Consider the following 24854-nt stretch of genomic DNA (forward strand, 5'->3'; position numbering starts at 1 on the left):
CTCGCTGGCACCCTGTGTGATAAAAGCAAATGTCAATATGAAATACCAAATACCAATCACCTCCATTTACCAAGCGTGTCTTCATGGGATCGGAATTTTTTATTATTTACTTTTATTAAATCATAGCTGTGTACATTAATGCAATCATGGAGTACCATACTCTGTTTTTATATACAATTTGACATATTTTCAAATGGGTTAAAGAGCCATGGTTAAAGCTAATTCCAAACCATGGGAATCGGAATTTGGGGAACATATTATTCTCTGAGATTCCTCTTAGGAAGCAAGATCTGTTTTTGTTGAGATGATAGTCTGGTAAGGGTACGGTAGGATCCAAAGCTCTGAGGGGCCTCAGTCCAGGTGGAATAGCTCTGGGACAAGTCGATGGTTTGCTCATTGTGCTGAGTTAGAAGGAGGGAGGGGGGAAAAGGGAGAGGCTGAAGGGAGGAAACGGGTGGACGGACATAGACAGACTTCTATCACAGTACTTCCCACGAATTTTAGGCTGGGACTCCGAACAGATTTCTATGGAAAGCAGTGAAGGTGCTAAACTTTGTCTCCAGGGTGGATGGGGAATACCTGGGATGCTTTCAATGGGCTCAAGAGGCATAGGGGGCAGAGAAACCAAGCAACTAAGACTTGGTAATGGGTCTAAGTCACCAGAGAGAAGGATGCAAATCGTCTCGAACTATGTGACAGGGGTTCGGTCTAAAGTGTAACAACAGCACTGAGAAATCTACCTAAAATTTGGATTTGGGATATAGTGGTTATCCACAAACTCTGTCATCCCAAGACCTAAAAGAATGTGACATAAAATGTATCTGAGATGACGTTGTTTTACCATATACAAATAGCTCTTTAACCATAGAACTGTGTCCGGGATGGCCCTGAATGAGGTGTCTCTCTCTCTCTCTCTCTCTCTAACTTTACATCCTTGTGAACTAAAGCAAGAAGAAAATCCTTCAGCCGTGGGGTCAGCTGTCACTCAGAACAGATGACCAGTATGTCAGACTCAGAAGGCGAGTGCTTATAACAAGAAGCATTACCACTCTAACTCTTAACTGAGAATTTCTAAATCAAATGCAACTTTTCTTTTTAATATCCAAAAAAGAACATCTGCTAGGATCAAAATCCTAAGCTTACAACCTTTCCAAGCTTCATAAAAAAGTAAATTTCATTACTACTCCATTTTTCTTTCCGGAATAGGAAATACATTTTATGGGATGTATTTGCCCTCCTAGAAACACACCTTTTCTCCAAAGAGATTACCTATATTATAGAAATCAAAAATAAGTAGGAGATTAGACTTCCTTGCTAGAAAAACCCTTTAAACTTCGGTTCTGACATTTGAAATGTTTGACTAAGAGGCTTTCAGCAGAGACTTATAGAAAGAATTCTAAGTGGGGCAAAAGCAGAAGCTCTGTCCCTTGGTAGAAATAGATTCCAGGTAGCATTTCTTCCCTCCAGCTCCAAGGCAAATACATAGATAGTGTTTAAAGCTTGATCCAAAGCTATTGGGTCCAGCAAGATAAAAGCCAGTCACCAAGAAAAACATTTTAAAAAGTACAGAAAACTTTTGCTAGATACTACATCCTTAGACATGTAGGACGTTGCAAGAATGTGTAAGAGTCAGAAATTAGATTAAAAATCAAATATTATAGTCACCAGGTATCCTTTAATTTTTAATTCAAGGTCTCCTGTAATCTCTACATAATGAAAAAACCACAGTGACACAATGTCCTAAATATGGCATCTATTCCATTCTTGAAGTAAGACCTATTGAGCAAGGGGAGTGGGGACTGTCCTGCCACAGACCTATTACACCCTGTTTCCTCTGTAAGAAGCAACAGCCTTTCTCTGCATCAAAGTTTCTGCTCCATCTCATTGCTAAAAACAAAACAAAACACACAAAGAACCCTAAAATCCAATATGGGCTTTTGGTGACTGTATTGTGATATTCCTTAGAACTTTTAATCTCGAGTTGAGCTGTTGACAATTTGATGACAGCTTTTTCTAAAATTACTAGAACAAATGCTACCTTTTAGTAAATACCTCTGACTTGGCAAAACATTCATGTTCTAACCAAGAGACCAAGAGTAAAAGAGATATTTAGTTTTATTTTCAATTGTCGACAGAGCAAAAATGGAGTGGCTTGGGTTATCATCATCCTTCTATGGCAGCACTGAATTACTTTTCTGATCAGTGTCCATTGATAAACTCAAGTCATGGAAAAGAAGCCAGGAGAAGAATAATTTTGCAAACCAGGCCTTTTGATGGGACTTCCCAGGTTGGATGTTTAGAAAAATAACAAACCAAGAGTCCAACTCAAGAGCTCAGATCTTATACTTGGTGTTGATCAGAAGGAAGCCGATGTGATCCTTCCAATAGAGATGTTCCCACTTGTTCTCTATATTTTATGCTTAGAAGCCTGATTCAGAAAATCAAAATTATCATATCAAAGAAGTGGACAAGAAAATGTTTAAAATCTGCCAAAGAATAAAGAACTCATCTTGAAACTGAAGCCCTGTAGTCCAATGAGTATGAAGTAATAGAAACCTAAATAATGGTTCCTTTTACCTGGATTACAAAGAGATGCCTAAAATAGAAATAAGGAAATTTGTGTAAATCTGTATCTTCAGGACGCTGACTCTCCAATCTCTGAATCCTCACCAAAGTTTCTAACTGCTTGAATTATATTTTCAGATTTTGCTTTTCAAATTATCCTATTAGAGAATATTTTCAATACCTACAATAAAACATTAGCATCCTGAATACATAAAGACTACTCTTAAATCAATAAAAAATATAACAGAAAAATAGACAAAGGAAATGTCATGAAATTCAAAGAAGAGAAAATCTGAATGGTCAAAAAACATAAGAGAAATTGCTCAAATTTCCTAATACTAAGGACAATGCAAATTAAAACAAGATATGATTTTTCTATTCATCATATTGGTAAACTTTTAAGTTTCAGGATAATAACTACTAGTAAGAACAAAGGGCAATGAAACTTATCCTCTCATCTCTTGCTGGTGGGAATGCACATTGGTTCAACTACTTCAGAGAGTAATTTAGCAATATCTAATAAAATTGAAAACTGGTACTGCAATTTCATTTAAAATATATACACTATGGAAAATCTCACACAGGTCTGCAGTTGAGACATAAAACAGTGTTTGCTGCGGCATTATTTATAACAGAAGAAATTAGAAATAACTCAAATGTCCGTCAATGAGGAAAATGGGTAAATAAAATGTGTATATTCGTAGGACAGAATAATATTTGCATTTAAGAGCAATAAACCAGATTTATAGATCTCAATTTGAATACATCTAAAAATTTAATATGGAGTAAAAAATGCAAGTTGCAAAATGATAAATGTAGCATAATATTATTTATGTAAATATCTAAAAATTATTTCAAAATGTACATTAAATCCATGAAAATGGTTGTCTCTGCCTCTGCAAAGGGGAAGGGTGATAGGACTAATGGGATGTGAGGGGGGAGCTTTAGCTTTATGTATCATGGTTTTTTCTTGCACTTAAGGACTTGAAAAAAATAGGCCAAAATATTAGAAACTACAGATTCTGAATGGTAGCTTCATGTGTTCATTATTTTTTTTAACTCTTCAACATTTTTGAAATTTCTCACAATTAAGCATGAATGTTGAAAAAACAAAAACTCCTGTTTCTTCTCTAATCCACGCAGTGCTATAAACCCGTAATGAGAGGAAATTTCCTCTAACAATTCTCTACTGCTTGTATAACATGGATTAATGCCATCCCTGATTGGCTTTTGTGATGAAATGTCCCATTTCTGTTTCTTCTAAAACTACTGAGTGTGACCTATGGAATGGAAAAAAAGCTGATAATGGTAAACATGGATCTCCTTCATGCCAAGGAAGAAAATACTCATTCCAGCCTTGGAAGTCCTTCAGCTAAGGATATATCAACACACACTCTGACGGTTTCTTGATTCCTCTCCTGCTCACAATTGGAAAGTTGCTAATATTTTTTTAAACTCACATCAATAAAGGTAATAGTCTGTAATATACTGGACTCTGCAATTTCCATAATGCAGGAAAGAAGGTATTCACTTTGGCAACCTTGTTGGAAAAGATTCAAGGAAAGAACATAGCACTCTAGGAGAGACTTACAATGTGAGAATTTCACTCAGCTATTACGGAAAATGAATGTCTTCAGATAAACGTGCAAAATTCAAGCCCCTTTCCAATGGGTGCATTCGATGAAAAACTGCAGTCCAGTGGATCTTTCTGAACGTCATGGCCGCACCGAAAGAACATGATATAGACCACAGGAAGAGAGATTTGGCAGACTTGGAAACAAGAAGGAGGCAGCTACAAAGTTGTTTAATAGCCATAAATCTCCTACTCTTTTTCACAAAATACCATCTAAGACCACAGCTCCACAATTCATTCCCCATCACTCAGCTCAAGTGGAGCGCTTTGGCATGCTCACTCACCCTTAAATCATACACCACATAAAGTGATCCCGGCTCTGGGAAATTTGTCAGCCTCTTTCAAGCAAAAGCAATCTTCACTTTTCATCACAATTCATCCCCTGAAACTATCGTATAAAGCTGACTCTTCTAAAAACATTTATTTTCCCTCAAAAAAAAAAAAAAGCATCACTTGTTTAGTTATCATGTATTTAATAACCACCTACTATATGCCAGGTCCTGTGCTGAGAAGACCAAGGAAAATAAAATGAGGAGTTTGGTTGCAGGCCCAGCTCATTAAAAACTATATATATATATATATATATATATATATATATATATATATATATATATATATATATATATATATATATATATATATATATACCATGATTAATACGGGAATGAAGGGTCACCAACTCATGGCATGACCCTTCTATTTCTATGCTCTGTATTGTCACAGAACACTGTTTCTTACCTCTATTAGGACACTTGAACACTTGCAATAGTAATTGTGTCCTTACTTGTTTCTCAGTCATACTAACAGAGTTTTTAAGATTAACTACATTTACTTTCTGAAATTAACTATACTATTAACTCTTGTATCCAACATACTGCCAGAAATACAGGAGGAAGTCAATGCATGATGAATGAATGAATAAAACCATGCACCATGACTAGAATTCAACATAAAAGTATTGGACAAGTTGTCAGAATGCGAAGATACAGACTTGCCATGATCTGAAGAATTAAATTAGACAAACTAAGGAACCATCTTGAAGGCTGAGGCTTCCTGCCTCACTCCAAGGTAAAGGAACCATGCTTTTCAGCATAAGGCAAGACAGAAAGTCCAATGAGAGATGGGTTAATTTAGAAAAGATGAACAGGTTTGAGAGCAGGAACAGTCTTGTCTTGTCCAGAGCCAAAAACCAAAGAATTGGGAGGGAAAAAATGTAAGGTGAAGGATGAATGTGAGTCCAGAACCAAGAGACCAGGCCCCCAGTGGAGCAGAAGGGAGAATCTGGGCAGAAGCTGCGTATTAAGTTGAGTGAAGGAAGTGAAGGGTAATTCAGGTCAGAAGGTGGTCAGCAGAGGGGCAAGTTGGGAGGGAGCATTGTGCCAAAGGCCTCTCCATAATCAGAAAACTCTATAAAGGCAACAGCCTGGAACTTTCCATTTGGTTCTACCTCATCTACAGGGGGCCATTCTGCCAGTGCCTACAACGGCACCTGACTCAGAGTAGCAGTTCATAAACCCATGAAAAGGAAGGAGGGAGAGAGAAAAGGAGGGAAGGAAGAGAGCAGGAAAGAAAAAGGAAGTGTCGTGGCTTGGCATTTTGTGGGCTACTATATAAATAATCAGGGGCAGTGACTTCCAAAGTACTTTCAGCAGACGCTTTTACATGTATGATGGAATAAAGAATAAAAGAATCTAACTATTTGATATTATGAAAATTATCAGAATTTCTTATGGCAACTAAGTAAAACTATAAGTCTAAAGAAGAGAGAAATATGCAACGATGTGAATTATGTAATATGAAGTGAACACAGCAAATATCAAATAGTACATATGCTGTGATTTTTAACCCTATGAAATGTGCAATAAGTAGAAATTAGTAAGAAAAGATCAAAAGATTAGGGGTGGCTTGATTTTTTAACTTTATTTAATATGTCATTACTTCTTATAATTTAAATTATTTAAAATTAAAACTCTACTGGGCGGCGCCTATGGCTCAAAGGAGTAGAGCCCTGGCCCCATAGGCCAGAGGTGACGGGTTCAAACCCAGCCCCAGCCAAAACTGCAAAAAAAAGGGAAAAAAATTAAAACTCTACTTACACACAAAGGATACTTTGAAATAATACATATTCCAGCAGGTAACTTTCCGATCTCTCCCATTAAATGTTGAAGAGGGATAGAAGAAGAGGAGAAGGGAAAAATTAAAGCTAAGGAGGACAAAGATGATTAGAAAGAAAGTGGGGAAAGTGTGAGATAGGAGCTGGTATTTCTGGAATGTGCACAAAGTGCCAATGGTTTTCCAACGTATGAGATATGTCAAATTATTCTTCTTCTTTGAAAGATGAGAAAACTGAGACCTAGAAAAGATAGATAGCATATTTAAGGCTGCACAGTTCTAAAGCCCAGAGTGTGATTGGAAACAAAGTCAACCTGACCCTGAGAGCCCAAATTGTTTTCCCAGCCAGACACCCTTCTATGCACTGGTGCCCTAAGTTTTTATCATGCTCCTCTCCTGACCATTGCTCTGTTTTCCCTTCCATTCTTACCAACTGGCACTTTTCCCTTTAGAGGAACTGTAGACATCAAGACTTAAAGGGCCAACTTTTAAATGGACCATGAATACCTATCTGAGCCTCAGAAAACAGCTTCCCAAAGTATTGCAAAAAGATTATCAAATGAGAAGAGATGTACTAATAACTTGGGTAGCTTTACTAAAGCCAGAGCATCCTATCTATAAATAATTGTCATTATTTATAGAAGTATAACAGAACACAAGTTAATATTTTGCTGGTAATTAATTCTTGCTGAGGATATAGGCTGTGTCATACATTCAAACAGAGAACATAATCAGAATGTTAATATATCACAACCTACAATTAATGTGTGTGTACATTACATTTCTTGAGATATTTTGTATCATTGTTTATAACACTGTTTCATTTAACCCTCTCAACAAATTTATAATGTAAGTGTCATTATTATTACCATTTTATAGATGAGGATATTGACATTTAGAAAGTAATTAATTATATAACTTGTTCAAGAATATCCCACTAGAATGTGGAGAATTGAAAATGTTGAACAGCACCGTGTGATTCAGGAGCCAGATTCCCAATCACTGTACAATGAACTTGATATTCAAAGATGCATGGGAAAGAAAATCCTAGTAGGTTTATTTAGCACACATGCAAAAGCAAGTAAAAAATTTCTAGTGAGATATGATTCAATTCATGTTAATATGCAGCATGTTTTGTAGTCTGGTATATAAATAAAACTGTCAGCTTATTAAACAATAAATAAAATAGTTAGCTATGCAGTGTAGATATATGAGTGCTTCAGATCTCTTCGGATTTTTGTGCTCATATAACCAGTGGTGTGCTAGACTTAACCTGGACCAGCTCACAAAAAAACAGTGATTAAGTTTTTAACAATATTGTGAGTCTGTCGTTAGACACAGATATTATTTAAAAGCAAATCATACAGAAAAGAAAAAAAGAAAACAGGAATGCAATTAAATCATATATACTTACAACTGAATAAATCATCTTAAAAGCAAAGGTGATGTCAAAAGTCATCATTTCCTAATTATTTCACAAAATTTTGCTATCATTTATTCTCTGGAAACTATGATTATTTTAATCCTCATGGTAGAAATACTCTACTGACCTAGGCTATGTCGCGAGGATTGTGGCAAAAATTGACAAGCACTACGCAGTTGAGCTTGACTTAAATTGGTTTGTTGATTTGGCAAATGTAAAGGAATGGAGAAAATATTAATAATGCAGGCAGAATTTAAAAGGATGTTATATCTTTAACCATTACATAGTGATTACAAAAACTTAAGGAAATATTCTTCCAGTATTCAAAAATGATTATCCAAATCAATAAAGCAGTTGCACAAGTTGCTGACAAATGAGTGAAGTTCTGACATGCCCATTACTGTAAAAAATATATCAACCAGCATTCCTATTGGAACTGTACTTGTGCCTCAGTTGTAAACATAAATACAGATAGATATAAGATACCAGAGTTTGGCCAAAATCATTGAAAGCATCTGTAAGAATCAGTGGTTGTATGAAATTTATAATAAAGAGTATTGTACACATATATTTAGTTTTTATTTATAAATTATGTTCTATACATCATTCATATAAGTAAAATGTACAATAATATAAATATGAATGTAAGTATAAATAAAAATATATGCATATATTTTTTCCTAGAAACTTGACTGTTAAAAATTTACCAATTCACCATACATTTAATCCTCATCAAATAGCATCTGAAGTCTGTTTGGAGCTATGGAGAAAAGGTCTATTTTACAATCTACAATGGAAGGAATGGTAAAAAAAAAAAAAAGACTAATTTGGCCAGGTGCAATGGCTCACACCTATAATTCCAGTACTTTGGGAGACCAAAGTAGAAGTTTAAGACTACCCTGGGCAACAAAGAGAGACTCCATCACTGCAAAAAAAAAAAAATTATATATATTAGGTAGGTGTGGTGGTGCACACCTGTAATCCCAGCTACTAAGGAAGCTGAGGCAGAAGGATTGCTTGAGCCCAGGGGTTCAAGGCTGCAGTGAGCTATATTATCACTGTACTCCAGTTGGGTTTCAGAGCAAGATGATGTCTTAAAAACAAAAACAGACAATTAAGCTTTAAAGGCTAAGCTTTAAGGATTGTGCCCTGACTTATTCACAATTTGTATACTACCTATTTCTCCTTTTTCTCTGCTCTGATGCTTTATACACCAAGGTTTAGAGACAGGACCTGACCCTTGGCAATTTACTAAAACTCTTTAAGTCACACTTTTATTGGCTATAAAATTATAATAGTAATAATAGTCATGATCGTGACCATGATAATGGTTAAAAATAGCTAACACTTAATACTACTTAGTGTCCTGAACCATTGTCAAACATTTGTCATGTATGAATTTATTTAGTTTCACAACAGTTTCATGAAGGAGTTACGACACCACCTAGTTCTGGGTCACAGACGAGGAAGCTGAGGACGAGAGAAAATCGGAAGCTTCACGCTCTCTCACTTAGGCTCTTAGGTTACTGGTGGGGAGTCAGAGCTGGGGCACAAATCCAGGCAGTTTGTCTCTATGATAAAGGTAAAGATTACAAAAGGTAAGAGACGATCCTCTGAGCCATTGCTCATTGAAATTAGCTGTGATTTATATTTACTTCACTCTAATTTTGTTTGCTATCTCTTCAACTAGACTTCATTTCTTGAGAGGTAGGGCTAATGTTGTCTGGCTTTTCCTACCTTTCACAGTAGCCCTGACAAGAACATGGTTAGACTTTGTAATTATTCATTACATAAATGAACTTTGCAACTTTGTCAAGCAGAAAAGCACTATTGAAATCTCTTCTGAGAGCAGGAGGGAGAGTCTAGCCTGGTTATGACTTCACGCATAGATTCACCACATTATTGTGATGGTCTAACCATCTCTAGTAAGTAGCTACATACAGCATTTCCCACCTGGGTTTGTAGGACTGTCTTAGAAATAATATTATGTCATGGTAGTCCTAGAGGCTTGATTTATTTTGGCTTAAAAGGAGGAACTTGCTTCATGTGTCTCTCTTCCTCTCACAGAGTTTTTTATTCTCAAGGGCTACAGGTCAAGTTCTGTCCTTGGAACCAAAGTAGTTTTCCAACATGAGGTAAAGCCAGCTCTGTCAAGCTAGGCCAGATCTGCTGTCAGTGCCTTTCCCAAATACATCAGCTCCTCTGCTTGTAAAAATAAATTGATACCGATGCAAGAAATTTATTAGGAGATGACAGCCTGGTTCATAATGGAAATATGGAGAAAACATTATCCTTCAAAACTGACAGTTTATCCATCATGCCTCAGATTCCTGAGATATAAGCAGACGCTGTCACATACAATCCGCTGAGGACACATCTTCTTGGATTTCCTTATGACAGGAAATGCTGAAATAATCCAGAAGAAGGGAAGGACTTGCGCTGCCCTTAATGTGCTCGGCCCATAAATTTTTAGCATTAGCAGAAGAAACATGTGGCCAAGGAAATGAATGATGGGGGAAATCAGGAGGCCTGGAATTCTCAAAGGTCCCTTCTTTTCTCTCAGGGGTGATAAACTGGGACAGGGGTCAGAAACTGGGACAGGGGTCAGAGAGGGTGACTGCACCACCGAGGACGTAAATGCCCTGTTATGCGTGACCAAAGCCAACAGGTGGCAGGGCACCACTGTGTACATACCACGGTTGGCTTTGCTGGAGGTTTGGGGTCGTGGTCACCCCGCCCTGCTAACTTCCCAACGTTGGCTGTTTTGCTTAGCTTGTTATTTGTCTTAATAAACTTGAGACAGTTTTGGAGGGCCATGTTAAGTAGGAATAAATTCAAGAATATCTGTGGGGAATCACAAGAGGCCTGATCTTTGCAGGCATAATGAGGCAACCTGCCCAACCTCTTATGAAATAATTGTGTTATTGTATTAAAAGCTGCTTTGGAAAATATAATCATGGTAGTAAATTGGAATGAAATGAACATGGTATTAAAGGGGGAAAATATTCACTGCCAATTTTATGGGACCTCAAATATTTGTGTTCTAAACTTGCATTCTTTGGAGATCTGCTGAGTGTTGCTAGAGTTAGGAAACTTTTTTTTTTAATGAGATACATGCATTTTTTCAAAATTACAGATCTTTTTAGCAAAAATAGAAAGTCATAAATGTGAAATGGAAATTTAAAAAAAAGGCAAGTATAACCTTAATGGCCTTCTATCCATAATTCATCCTCTATATTAAAAAAGAAAAAAGCGTGGGAAATTTTATTGAAATGTAAAAAACATGCAAGGAGCCTTTGATGTCAATTTCTATCTGATTAAGGAACAGGGAACATCAGCATAAATATGATAGTCCAAATAAACTTAGGTTTTGTTGCATTTGTTATGTTGTGTGAATGTGGGTAGGATGTGTGCATTCTTGGGTTACTTAAAACAGAAAAAGTCAAATGCTAGGTTTTGATCCACTTCCAAAAATGAATTCCTGAGAACAGCAGGGAAATAAATAACATGTTGATCAAGACTTTACTCCTAAGGAGCAGCAGTCCATAATTCTTAGACACTGTATCTTTCTTTAAATGCTCTCATTCTTTGAAAGAGGCAAATGAATTTCTAATAGTTTGCATTTGCTTCAGCCAATCTTCCTGATTCCCTGTCTCCAGAAAGACCTAAAGCTCTTTTGACTTTACATGTCCAAACTAAATATATCTGTGTTTTCCTTTTGCTTTCTATGTAAGTGCCTGCCAGCATGACTTAACATCCATCCAGAGTTTATTTCAATATTAGTGGAAAATAAGCCATTTTTTAGTTTAATGAATAGCATCAGTGTCTCCTTTTTAACCAAAAATGTGACCTTAAACTTGATGGATCTCACCAGAAGGCACATTTTAAAATTATTTTTCTATTGGAGGTTATGAATACCATTTCCCAAATTATTGTGACAGCTGTGAGGGGAAGGCCCGTATCACAGATACAGCAGCCTAGGAACAAAACTCAAACCTAACAAAATGCTAGTTTCATTTGTGAAAGGAGCAAAAGGGAACGGAAAAGAAAGCGTGAACCCTATGGGAGGGAAAAAATAGCTCTTTTGAGACTTAGGCAACAAGAGTCATGCAAAGCAGATGAAATTCCCATACTTTTTGGTTACCACCATTTTTGTTTCCCAAACATTCTGAATTGGGAAGGTGAAGGCTGAGCCATTACTGATTCAAAAAACCTCCAAGAGGACATCTGATATTTCTTCCTTATTAAGGATGATGGAGTATAATTGATGTGCCTGGTGCCTGGCCAATTCCAACTTTTTGAGAAGGCTGCTTAATGTGCAGACATTATTTTTGGACTACTGAACGCCAGCAAATAATGAGCTGGCATTCAGCTTTGGTGAATAGGACCCTGAATTTTCATTTAAAAGCAGTTTTGAGTTATTGCTGTAGATAAGGTATAACTGTGCAAGAGAATTTTATCCATGTTTCTCCCATGAATCATAAATGAGGGAAAAAATTACAGTCTAAATTGCACTTAAAAGGAATAAAGTCTTTTCATGTCATACATGATTTATCAAAATGATCTCATTTTAAGGGTACTGTGGTGTATCTTGATTAATCGCATTAGGAAGCGTGATGAATGGCCTCTTTAATGGTAACACAGGATTTATTGGCAACATCCCGACTTGAACCAGAAGGGTAAGAAGTAAAGTATATACAATAGATAGCTAATGCAGATAGGGTGTCAGTAATGCTGTGACTTGTTTTAAAATTACAAGCCTTAGCTTCGGGAGATTCTGAAACCACCGGGTGATAGAGAGTAAACAAGTTTTTTGCTCAGGCACTTGGGTGCCCCCTCGAATCCAGTCTAACCCTTCTCTAACTTGTTGCAGTGCAAGTAAAATCATTCTGCTGGACCATAAAAAGAAGGTGTCTGTGAAATCTGGACAAACCTTGGAAATTTCCAGTAGGAAGAGGGGGAACACTGCCTTTGGAGACCAGTGCTCCTCACCCCTTTGCCCTGTTTTAATATCCTCTTCACATTTCACTTTAATATCCTAAATGCCTCTTTTTTTTTTTTTTTAAAGGTTGCGCCAGTCTGCTCCCACTAATTTCCTCTAAGGCTGACAGATCAGAGGCTTTTCTCGAACTGTTCCTTTTAGAGCTGAGGAGCCCTCCTCCTCGTAATCCTGCTGCTTGTCCGCAATTAATCCTTCCAGTTGCCACATTATTAACACCACCACCCACAGACAGAGGAAGCTCCGACCCACTGGACACTGGCTCCCGACTGAAGCTTCAAAGGTGCCAATCACACCCTGGTCAGAAAGGTGCCTGCTGTCAGCATCAGAGGTTTCCCCCGTCCTCCCCGCTGATCAAACATTCTTCCCCAGAAGATTAATTCAGAGTCCCCGCCCATTTCCTCCCATATCCTCTTTCCCTTTTTGGTTTACCCAACGATCCATCTTTGCCTCGAAAAGGGAAGCCACGGATAATAGAAGCCCTTTCAAAACAAAAGCTGGGAGAAGGCAAATTTAAATCCCAGCTGTTATCAACTTTTTTTTTTAACCCATTTAAACATCTTAAGGCAGTGAGGATTAGGGCTCGGCCTGAAATGCCATTCTTTGATCAAAGACCCCAAGACTTTACACAAACATAATACAAGGCAATGGACGCCCATCTGAAGGCGGAATTGATTTGTTTGCCTGCAGTGCCTGGGATGGGTAGCAAAGCCACACACTTATTTCCCTAACTCCCCAACATATAGATCACCAGACCAAGTGACTTAGAAATTATTTTTCTTTTCAACCTATGTCTTAATTGGCGCGGTCACTTGCAGATTCTGATGTAGTGGTGGGATGGGATGTGAGGAGGAGAGAAAGTGGGCAACATGGGTGCTTGCTATGGCCAGTTTCGTCCCAGGAAGGGAGAAAAGAGGTGAAGGCTGGGCCAAGAAAGGGAGGTGGGGAGGAAGCACGCTCTACTGTCTCTGCTGTGGAGCAAAGAGGACTTCCCAGAGAAAGGCTTATGTTTGTTTATGTTGGCCAGTTCTACTGGAATCTTCTCCCATCACTTAGTAACTGCAGTTAGCCATCTCTGCCTGTGACAGTGGTCTGGTCTTAGGAGGAAAAACCAGCAGGATTGTTCCTGAAGGCCAGTGACCAGCCACCCTGTGACACACCAGCCAGGTGCCTCAACCCATCATAGCCTTTCAGGGCCAGATACCAGGTCTGACTCACAGGAAAACCTACAAATACACATGTGAGATCTTGGCATAACAGATTCTCTCAGGGTTAACACTGCCGTACACATCTCTGTGCAGATCATTTCCAATTGGAATAATAGGGAAAATATTTAGCATGAAGGTTGAAGGGACTATTGATGATTGATAATTCAAGCCTATGAAGGTTTTTGTTGTTGTTGTTGTTGTAGAGACAAGACTGTCACTTTGTCGCCCTTGGTAGAGTGCTGTGGCGTCACACTGCTCACAGCAACCTTCAACTCCTGGGCTTAGGCGATTCTCTTGCCTAAGCCTCCCGAGTAGCTGGGACCACAGGTGCCCGCCACAATGCCTGGCTATTTTCTTTCCTTCTTTGTTGCAGCTCAGCCAAGGCTGGGTTTGAACCCACCGCCCTCGGTATATGGGGCCGGTGCCCTACTCTACTCACTGAGGCGTAAGCATTGCCCACTATGAAGGTGTTTTTATAAAGAGAAGGTTGAGTTTTAATGCTTAGCTTTGCAAATGTTTAGGGTTTCTGGCAGGTGGGAGACGTATAGGGTTAGTTTGTTATTGACATTACAGAGAGACTGTCAGAAAATGCAACTAAAGTCATACACGGTTAAGAATTTGTGAACAAGGTGACTGTATGGGGACCATTTACCTCATTTCCAGGGAAGGCTGTAGGATCTCCCTTGCTGAACAGTTCAAGAAAAGAAGATTTTCTTTTATAGTTAGAAACAATGAAATCCAACTGAAAGTGCTTTAGGAAAATAAATGGGAAGGAGAGGTTTGAATGAGTCCAAGGCATATGGTTTCATAAATAGCTGGATCCAGGTGGCCAAAGCTTCCATGAGGACTCTCTACCTCAGCTTTTTTTCTTATCTAGTTTCTTTCACATGGTGATCTCCCAGGAGCTCCAGATCTATTCTTTACTGTCTTTAAAGACAAAAGAAAGAGCTTCTCTTTCCTGAAAGTTCCACCAAAACAAGGGAACCCAGGCCTGGTTTGGATTGCATGCCCATTCCCAAAAGAATCTCATTGCCCAGGAGAAGGAAGTCTGGATGCATCAAGCCTGGACCACGGGCTGATTTGCAGGGCCGAAAGAGTGACTGCCATGGGTGCACTGTTGATTAAGGGTGATGCGTGGTGATTACCCAGAGGTAAATCTATCCCAGGATATGGTGTCATGGACCCCAAGAAAAGGAAAGGCCAAAAGAGAAAATTGTCCTTCAAAAGCAGAAAATCTTTTGGCATATCCACTACATCCCGAGTATTCATTTTTTTTTATTTCAAGTTAATGTGAGGGTATAAATTTTTAGATTATTCTCATTTCCAGTTGTAAAAGAGCCCCTCACCCAGAGGGTGTGTTATACCCTCACAATATGCACAGTAGGTGAGATCCCGCCTCATGCCCTCCCCCCTTCTGCCAATCATATCTTCCCCCTGCCCCCTCCGTACCTCCCTCTACCCCCACAGTAGACTATATTTGTGTTTTATTGTTCAGATGAGCATATAATTGTTTATATATTGGTTTCATATTAGTATTGAATACATTGGATACTTAGGTTTCCATTCTTGCAATACTTTATTAAGAAGAATGTGTTTCAGCTCCATCCAGGTAAATGTAAAAGATGTAAAGTCTCCATCTTTTTTAAAGGCTGAATAGTATTCCATGGTATACATGTACCACAGTTTGTTGATCCATCCATGGGTTGATGGGCCCTTGGGTTGCTGCCACAAGTTAGCAATTATGAATTGAGCACAATAAACATTCTGCAATGTGCAAATGTCTTTGTTGTAAAATGATTTTTGTTCTTCTGGGTAGATACCTAGTAATGGGATTTCAGGATCAAATAAAAGGTCTACTTTTACCTCTTTGAGGATTTGCCATACTTCTTTCCAAAAAGGCTGTATTAGTTTGCAGTTCCACTAGCAGTGTAGAAGTGTCCCTTCCTTACACATCCACACCAGCATCTGCAGTTCTGGGACTTTGTGATGTGGGCTTATCTTTCTGTATCCCAGATATTCAAAACATCTCATCACTATCTTTGGGCCAAACTGAACTCACTATTCAATAGCCCAATCCTGAGTCACCATCAATATCAACCAAAGACCTTCACCTCCAGAAAGTCTTCCCCACAAAGTCTTACAGATATATTTTAAATATTTCAGGCTTTCTGCTGGCACCAAACAGCTTTATCATATGATTATTATCTTTTGCAAGCTTAGATATCCCATAGAAGATTAAAAACAGCAACAAGCCTCTAAAGGGAGCAACGTGAAAGGTAGGAAGGAAAGGGCACCTGCTAGGGTCACAGCACAACAAGGAAGAAGAAGAACAAAAAAATAGACTAAAAACTTAACCACAAGGGATGGCACCTGTGGCTCAGTGGGTAGGGGGTAGGGCGCTGGCCCCCTATACCAAGGGTGGCAGGTTTGAACCTGGCCCCTGCCAAACTGCAACCAAAAAAAAAAATAATTAGCCGGGCATTCTGGTGGGCGCCTGTAGTCCCACCTGCTCAGGAGGCTTAAGCAAGAGAATGGCCTCAACCCAGGAAGGAGTTGGAGGTTGTTGTGAGCTGTGACACCACGGCTTTTTACCAAGGGCAATAAAGTGAGATGAAAGAAAAAGAAAAGAAAAGAAAAGAAAGAGAAAATAAACACATTCATTAAAAAATAAAAAATAAAACTGAACCTCGAGATAGCACAGTGGACCTTTGTAATGCCAACACCCCGACTCCTCTTCATCTCTGTACACACAGACTTATCAACAGGATAAAGTTGAACTTAGTTTCGTATTTTCTGTATGAATCAGAAATTATGTAGTCTATTTAATTACTAATTAGCATGCCTCAAGCAACTCCTGGCCTTAGTCTTTGGGATGAGACATCATTCCCATTTTGTCTCCACATGGAAAAGACCACACCACAAGAGAACATGCGACCATTAAGAAAGATTAGCACCAGTAAGTCCTCAAGGAACACATTCTTAAAGTCTTTTAGCATGATCTACATAAACTTCAAATTTATTAAGAAAATAAATTCTAATGTATGTCCCTCATCTTGCAAAGGCATTTCACCCTTACTCCACCACTCAGCCCTCTTTTTATTTCCTAAGCCTATTTCTAAAACAGAAATGAAGGATGCTTACCCTGAATACAACCAAGAACCCAGGCTCATTGCTATATTAGCATCTGTGGACAATGTGTCCTGGGCAGCTTGGGTGATTCCCTGAGGATTTGTGTCCTGTCTGAGCTAGGACATGAAACTGGAACCCCAAGCAGACTTAGTAATGGCTGTTACATTTGAGTTTTATTTTCCCCCAGAGACCCAAAGAAAGTACACAGAATTCTCTACTTAGCAGCTCATCAGGACCCACCATGGCAACCAAAATGGGATACATACAAACTTTCTGCTAGGCTACTAAACCCCTTCTGGGCCAGAGCCCACATGCTAAGTGTCTATATCAGGACAGCTAAAATCTAAAGAACCATACAGTTGGGATGCTAACATTTGGGATTTGAAAAGGGCTGCAGCATGGAAGAGTGGGTATGAGTATGTGTTGATTGCCGAGGAGAGTGTAAGGCTATGAAAGACTTCGAATTTCAAATACAGTCTTTCCTTGTAAAGTTCATATTAATATTCAGTTTGTGAACCATTCTAGATGAGGATTTTACTTTTCTAGGTAAGGATTCTACATTAGTAATTATTAATTTTCACAATACTAATACTTTTAGTATTATAAAGCACATTAATCTAGTAGAATGAAGAAAATGGTAGAAAATCAAAAATCAAGATTATTATTGATTATTATAAAGTACATTTAATCTAGTAGAATCAAGAAAAATGGTGGAAAATGCTTTAATAGATGAAAGTCAGGTGAGTCTCTAAAATAACTTTTTTCCTTTATCTTCTTTTTTTTTACATTATCTTATAATCATTCACAAAACTATTCTTGAAAGACACCTTTTTGTTTGTTTTATGTCACCAATGATTATTGATATGAAAAGTTTCATTCATCTAAACATGTATGTGTAAAACTATTCCCTAGAGAGATTCCAGACCCACATATATAATCACTACATGAAAAATGACTAACCTTGCAAGTATCATAATCAGTAAGTCTTATGTCCTATGCAATATTTTTAATCATTCTAGCAGCTTATTTCTCCCTGTGGATAAAGGAAAATATGAAAATGACTCAAATCTTTATTTCCTAAAGAAACACTACCCCGTGCCTCTGAAATCGTAGTCTGCAACTCTTAACACATTGTGGTCAAGCAGCACTCAGTCACTGACAAAGCATGCGCCAATCTACCCCTAGCGGTGAATCCCATTCTGGGTAAATGTAATGCTTGGAATGATCCCAATGCCAACATTAAGAAGTGAAAGAAAAAGGGGATAGGAATAATACAAGGAAAAAGAAAAAGAAGAAAAGAAAGAAAAAAATGTTTTGGGGTTACTTGCCAAATGACTTTGCATCCATTAAACCATTTTCCAACATTTTTCCTGACTCCATTTTATTGTGTCAGCCGTGTTTTATACCAATTATGAGACAGAAAGGTCCCCGTATGTTCTACAAGACCATTTCTTCCTCTTTTCCACATCTAGGATCCCCAGGATCTGAAAGGTGAACAGAAACCCACATGTGTCTCCTCCAGCTCCTGGTCTGGCCTGCACCTGCCCATTCCTAAGCAGCAGACAGCAGAGCTGATGGCCCTGTTCTGAGAAAGACCACGAAGACAGGCTCCCTGCATGTTGCATAGGACCGTGAGCTAAAAGGCCCATCTGAATCAAATTCCACCACATTTTCTAAAAATCAGCCCCTCTTCCTCTCACCCCTTTCTTTACCAGAGAATTATTGTTGGATTTCAGTCAACTGAATGAATTTATTTTAGGGCGGGCTCACTTCCGGGCAAGGCCCCACAAGGCTCTACCTGAAGTTAGCATCCTTAGTCATCCCTTTAAAAACAGAATTCTTACTAAGCCTCCCCTTTGTTTAAAACATGTACTAATGATTCATCTTGCTCTTGAGATATGTTAAAGCCCCATGCCATGCCTAGAATGGTCTCTGCCCTGGCCCACCTCTTGTCCCTCTCACCCGGTCCCATGTCCCATGCACACAGCCAGCGCTACCTTCTCCCCTCCCTCGGGGTGCTCTGTCCCTCTGCCTGAGACAGTCTTTCTTCCTTACCCTGTCTCCCTGGGAGATGTTCAGTTTGCTCCTGGAGGGTACTTTCCCACTCCGCCTGATTGGCTCCCTGGAACTTCTCAATAAATACTTGTAAAATAAATGAATTTAAAATATTGAACACACAGCACTCCTCAGCCTCCAAGTACTGTGGGTTACAATAAGTCCACGACGTCCCTATGCATCGCCCTCCACCAGGACCCCCACCCCCAACCTGCTACACAAGGCTTCTAAATGCTAGAGAGGTGGTAGGTCCAGCCCCGGAGTTGGGCAGATTCTCTCCATGGGAGAGGACTTGGAGTCACTCGTTCCAAAAGGAGTCATTCAGAGGCCGTTATCGAACAAACAAAGGAAAACCTCCTTCCCATACTTCAGGCTGGGCCGCAAATGGAAAACACAAAACATGAGCCCGTAGTTTCCAAGACGTACTCGGTGACAGCAGCCTGGGAGCTGGGGCGGGGGAGAGGGTAGCCCACTTCTCTCAGCTTTGCTTTTGTTATTCCCGGCTTTCTCTCTCCCTCAATTAATGATTTTCATCCCTTTCCCCAGATGAATGAGTAATGACAAGGGTAATCCAAATGAAATGCCCCAGGAGTGTACGTGAACGCCCCTTAGCCCCTGTTCTGCAACTCCAGGGACCAAAGGGAAGGACCAGGAAGGTATAGGAAGCTTCAAAAGGCTCTCCAGGGCTGTAATCAGAGGAGGAAACTTAGGAGTTGTCGCCAGGCCCTCCTGTCACGCGGCTTGGTGGGCAGAAGGGGGCGCTGTAGTGTAACCTATTTAGGATGCAAATCGGGTGCTTTCCTAGCTGCAGATTAAAGCCAGCGTGTTAGCAGCTGCCTGGCAGGTCCTCCGCGGTACTAAATGTTGGATTCCTGCTTGTCATTGCTCACTGCAGGTCATTAATAGAAATCAGAATGTGTTACTAAATGTGAACATTAAAAAACTGATCACCAAAAAGTAAGTGGCAGTCCCACTCTGAGGGAATTCAACTCATCCAGCTCAATGAAGATTTGTTTATTCAAGATCACTGGAGTTCAACAATTTTATTAGCTCTAGATTGGCAACTATCTGTCATAGACTACTACCCGGCACATAAGGGAGAGGAGGGGGTGGAGAGGAAGAGAGTTAAGGCCTTGTGCCTGTGAAGAGACCACTGCAAGCTAAAGGGGTTTACAGACAGTGCCAGGAAAGTGGGTGCTGAGGGGGGCACCTCTCTCCTTCTCTTGGGTGGACTTTCACAGAAACGGGACAAAAGACTCAGAATAAAACCTCCGACTTCACAGAACCAAGCCCACTGGGTACTTAGGTTTTATTGTCTGAGCCAGTCAGGTGTTCGTTCTGCCAAGCGAGTTTTCATTTTTCCCTTTACTCCAGCCAGTTCCTGTTTTCTTCATCTGGAGGTCCCCAAGACTCATCAAAAACAGGATTTAATTACATCTCTCTCAAAAAAAAAAAAAAAAAGGAGGAGTGTAAACATGACTCCTTTTTATCTCCTGATACATCTGGACAAGTAGACAATGTGCTAAAACAAAATAAATCTGCCCTGACAGTCACATCAAAGAGTTCAGCGAGGGGCTTGCAGCTACTTAAAGCACAGGAATGCTGTTGCTAAGCATCGGCCCACAACTTATCAGTCCCTGGAAGAAATGCTTTTTTCTTTCTTTCAGGGAGAGATGAGGAAAGTTAGAGAGTGAGAACCAGACTGCAAAAGGAGATTGGGGATTTTCAGGGATTTTGAAGCTTAAAAATGAATTGTGTGCAGAAAGGGAGTTTTGTTGTGTGGTGTTTTCCTTTTGACACACTGTCTGTATTTTTATAAAGGTAGTAGGTAGGAGCCTTCTAGAAAGGGCTCACACAGAGATAGGTGATAGCACAAAATACTTCTTCTAGACATTTGTATGCATTTCTGTGGATTTCACTCTCGAAGATGAGCCTAATGTTAGCTCAGGGTCTGAGAAATATCTCACAATTATCCAAGTCAAGAGTGAAAAATCCTGAAATCACCATAATGAAAAATAAACAGCACACACCACAAACTTGTTTTCTCCCTATAAGGCAGGAAAGAGAGCATATGCTTCAGCAAATATGATACAAAAGAAAACAACCCTTTCCAAAAAAAGGTGTGAACTGCCACATGCAATGAATTCAATCTTGCTGATGACCCCCAAATACACACACAGTCCCACAACAAGAGTGTTCATAGTAAACACCAAATGAAACTGACCCTGAAATCTGGCTGACACCTTCAGCCTTTTCTCCCCATCATACCCCAGAGAAGACACTGAAACAGATGCTGTGAAATTCAGTCTGATCTTCATCCCCTACGCTGGTTCTCAAGAAGCAACAGGAAGATTTTCCTCTTGCCACAGATACGTTCTCAGGTAGGAGACTCTGCCCCATTTCTTCCCCCCAGCAAGGCTACTCAGTGTAGTTGCGCTGGGAAATCAAAACTGCATGTGAGATAGCATTGCTAGGTAGGAAGCTCCAGGAGGACTGAGGGCACGCTGGGAAAAAAGCACAGCCAGTTCAAAATAACCCACCAGCTCTCAATACGCACCAGACAACACCAGAGAGATTCTGTCCTCCCAAGAGGGGCTAAAAATATGCAGATGCTTGACTCCAGCCTAGGGAGGCCATAAACATTTTAAATAAATAACCTGCTATTTACTTTTTTGCAGATCAAAGGAAACAAATTCCGAAACTACCATGATCTCCACACATGAGAACTCTCGACAGCATGAACGATTAAGAGATTGTGATATTGTACAAATAAATAACACTTACCATTATCTCTAGCACGATCATATTTATTAAACAGTGACGGAGGGCCTCAGTAACCATTTTTATTGTCCTATATAGCTCCTATTTTCTAATTAAACAAAAGGTTATTTCTACTGTTAACATAGCCATTTGTCTAGTTGGGTCTTACATAACACTTTTTTGCCAAGCATGACAGAATATAAGAAATTATGCTCTGTGGTGGGTTTGCTTGTGTTTTCTTTTTGTTTGTTTGTTTCTTTGTTTTTAATTTTGCATGCTGAGTTGCAACTTAGAAAGCTCTGTTGGTTCATAATCAAGGCAAGAGGCCATTGTGTGGTGAATTCATAAATAAACTTTGGCAATGTTTCCTAAAACATGATGAAGCAAGCACTTGGTCCTACCCTTTAGCCTCAATCCAAGGGCAATGATCTGTATTATTAAAGATATAGGTCAAGCCAGCTTGCACTTCTCCGTCCTGTGGGATGTTTTAGAAGCTGCTGTCACATTACCGAGATCTGTTCTGTGGCTCCTAATTATTTCTCTTGGCAGCTTTGGATTCCAAGTGATTCCTCTCACATGTATGTAAAAATTTATAAGCTGTTTCATATAACGGCATTGTGTTATTTCCTTGTTATTTGTAATTGCTGAAGATACTGATTAGAAAAATGTTCTAATTTCACTGACAAGGATAATGGTAACTTAATAAAATTTGCATCATTTCTTCTATAAACCTCAAAAATGCTTCATATCAACATTTGAAATGGTAATTTGTTTTTTATTTCAACATAACTCTGAATACAGGGCCAGCTTTCTCCTGAAATGAACATCTTTTTTTTTTTTTTTTTTTTTATTGTTGGGGATTCATTGAGGGTACAATAAGCCAGGTTACACTGATTGCAATTGTTAGGCAAAGTCCCTCTTGCAATCATGTCTTGCCCCCATAAAGTGTGACACATACCAAAGCCCCACCCCCCCACCCTCCGGAAAAGCATGAATTTCCTGCTCGGTGTCAAAATTTAATTTGATCTAGAAGCATAGATTAACTTGCCACTTTGGGCAGAGGACTGAGGGAAAGAGGCTTACTGTTTACTGAGCATCTAGCATATTGTACTATATATTTATAGCTCACATAAGCCTTCCTGTTTAATTTCCAAAACAAGTCTGTGGGGCAAAGGGAATATCCCATAATGGTATCCTTGGCCAAAACTAACTGCCTGATTCCAGCACAGAATTCCATTGTGATTCTGCATTCCCAAGTCTTCCTGACCCAAGTACCCTGCTCTTTGCATCACACTGAGAGGAATAAGCTGCTTAAACTTCATGCACCTTACACCCTAGTAGGAGGGAATAAGATAAATCAACAACTGCAATACAAGGAATTGAGACAAATGGTCTTAGAGGAAAGTTCAAACAAAATAGCCTCATGGCTGAACAATGGAAAAGATTGCACCTGTTCTGGGAGAGAAAGACAGAGAACCTGTTACATGGTTTGATTTTCACATGTGAAGGATGTTGGGAAAGTATTAACATTTCTATTAGACAGATGAAAACATGGCGACTTAAAGAAGTGTGGTGCTTTCCCCAAGAACTGATGACTTGCCCAAGGTAGAACACAGCTTTCTTGTCTGCTTTCCTGCGATGATCAATGGGTAATAATATCCTGACTCTGTAAAATGACTTCCCACTGAGGAACTCCCTCCCTGTGCTTCTTCATGATAGCCTGACTTTAAAGCTTGTGCCATCAACCCTGAGTAACCCTAAAAGTAGCTGCACAATTTTTCTAGATTTCAAAATAAAAATAAGGATCAACCTCTCAAAGGTGGGAACCCAATCTGCAATGACCATAGACCTCAGCCTATTTTTAATGACAAATATTTACATTTTTGCCACCAAATATTTTCATAGGGTACATGGTTAATCACACACCGGTTTCTAATGAAAATACTCAATTGTTTGATTTATTCTCAATGCTACCACTATATGCCTGCCTCTGTACAAGGTAGAGATTAAAATATATCTTTTGTACTTAATATGCTATGACCGGCCTTTTGAATTTTGAATGGATTTACAGTTCTCTCATTTTCTTGAAGATAGGATGTTGGGGGAGATGAATAAAAGTGTTGTTTTCTTTATAAAACAGGAAGCTAAGTAAATTGACCTATTTTTTTCCCTTTTATTAAGTCATATACACATAGATCATGAATACATTTATGCCTTTGTGGGGTTCAATGTGTTGATTTTTTTGTACAAATTGGAGTGCTTACATCCAACTAATTAACATAGTTTCACCTCATTTACTTAATGTGTTAAGACATTTATGTCAGAAATTGACCTATTTTATCTGAACCCTAATCCTACAGGGCTTCAGTCCCAGGCCTCCATTTCTTTGCAGCATGGAGATGGACATCTTTCTAAAGGACAAACTCATTCAATCACTCCCACAGCCAGTCAAAGGGAAGCTCTCCCTGGTGTTTTAGAGTGAAGATACTAGATTACAGAGAGTTTAGAGAAATTCTTCCAACCCTCTAAATAGCAACTTTTGGCCCCTATGAATGGCCCTGAAAGGAATCAGGAAGTTATTCTGCAGGAATCAACTCCCTTTCCAAGGATGATTCCCATCCAAGGAAGGGGTGTCTCAAAGATGTTGTCACTGACCACTCTTTGAACAAGCAGACCAAGTATTAGAACAGAAGGGAGCACAGATTCCAAATATGTCCTCTTCCCAATGTTTAGCTGCAGTATGGACCTCTGGGGATGGGTAAAACCCTTTAAGGGACAAACAGAAGGTATGCAAGGGCTATGATTATCTGGAAGATGATAGATGATATAGCCAATGAGCCAAAATGGCATAGTCTCATATCTAAAGGAATAAATAAATAAATATATTATTAAATCTACTCTCCGGGGCATCAGAAGGTCCATGTCTTGTTTGGGGGGTATATCAGCCATCCAAGTGGCAGGACTCCTGAG

At 39.2% G+C, this 24854-nt stretch overlaps 1 protein-coding gene across 1 annotated transcript in view; it reads right to left on the reverse strand.

The window, feature by feature from the left end:
- LRMDA (leucine rich melanocyte differentiation associated) overlaps positions 1–24854 on the reverse strand; it is a 777564-nt gene that overhangs the window by 224732 nt on the left and 527978 nt on the right. The window lies entirely within an intron of this gene.

Source organism: Nycticebus coucang, chromosome 3 (assembly GCF_027406575.1).
Source record: "Nycticebus coucang isolate mNycCou1 chromosome 3, mNycCou1.pri, whole genome shotgun sequence".
Lineage (NCBI taxonomy): Eukaryota > Metazoa > Chordata > Mammalia > Primates > Lorisidae > Nycticebus > Nycticebus coucang.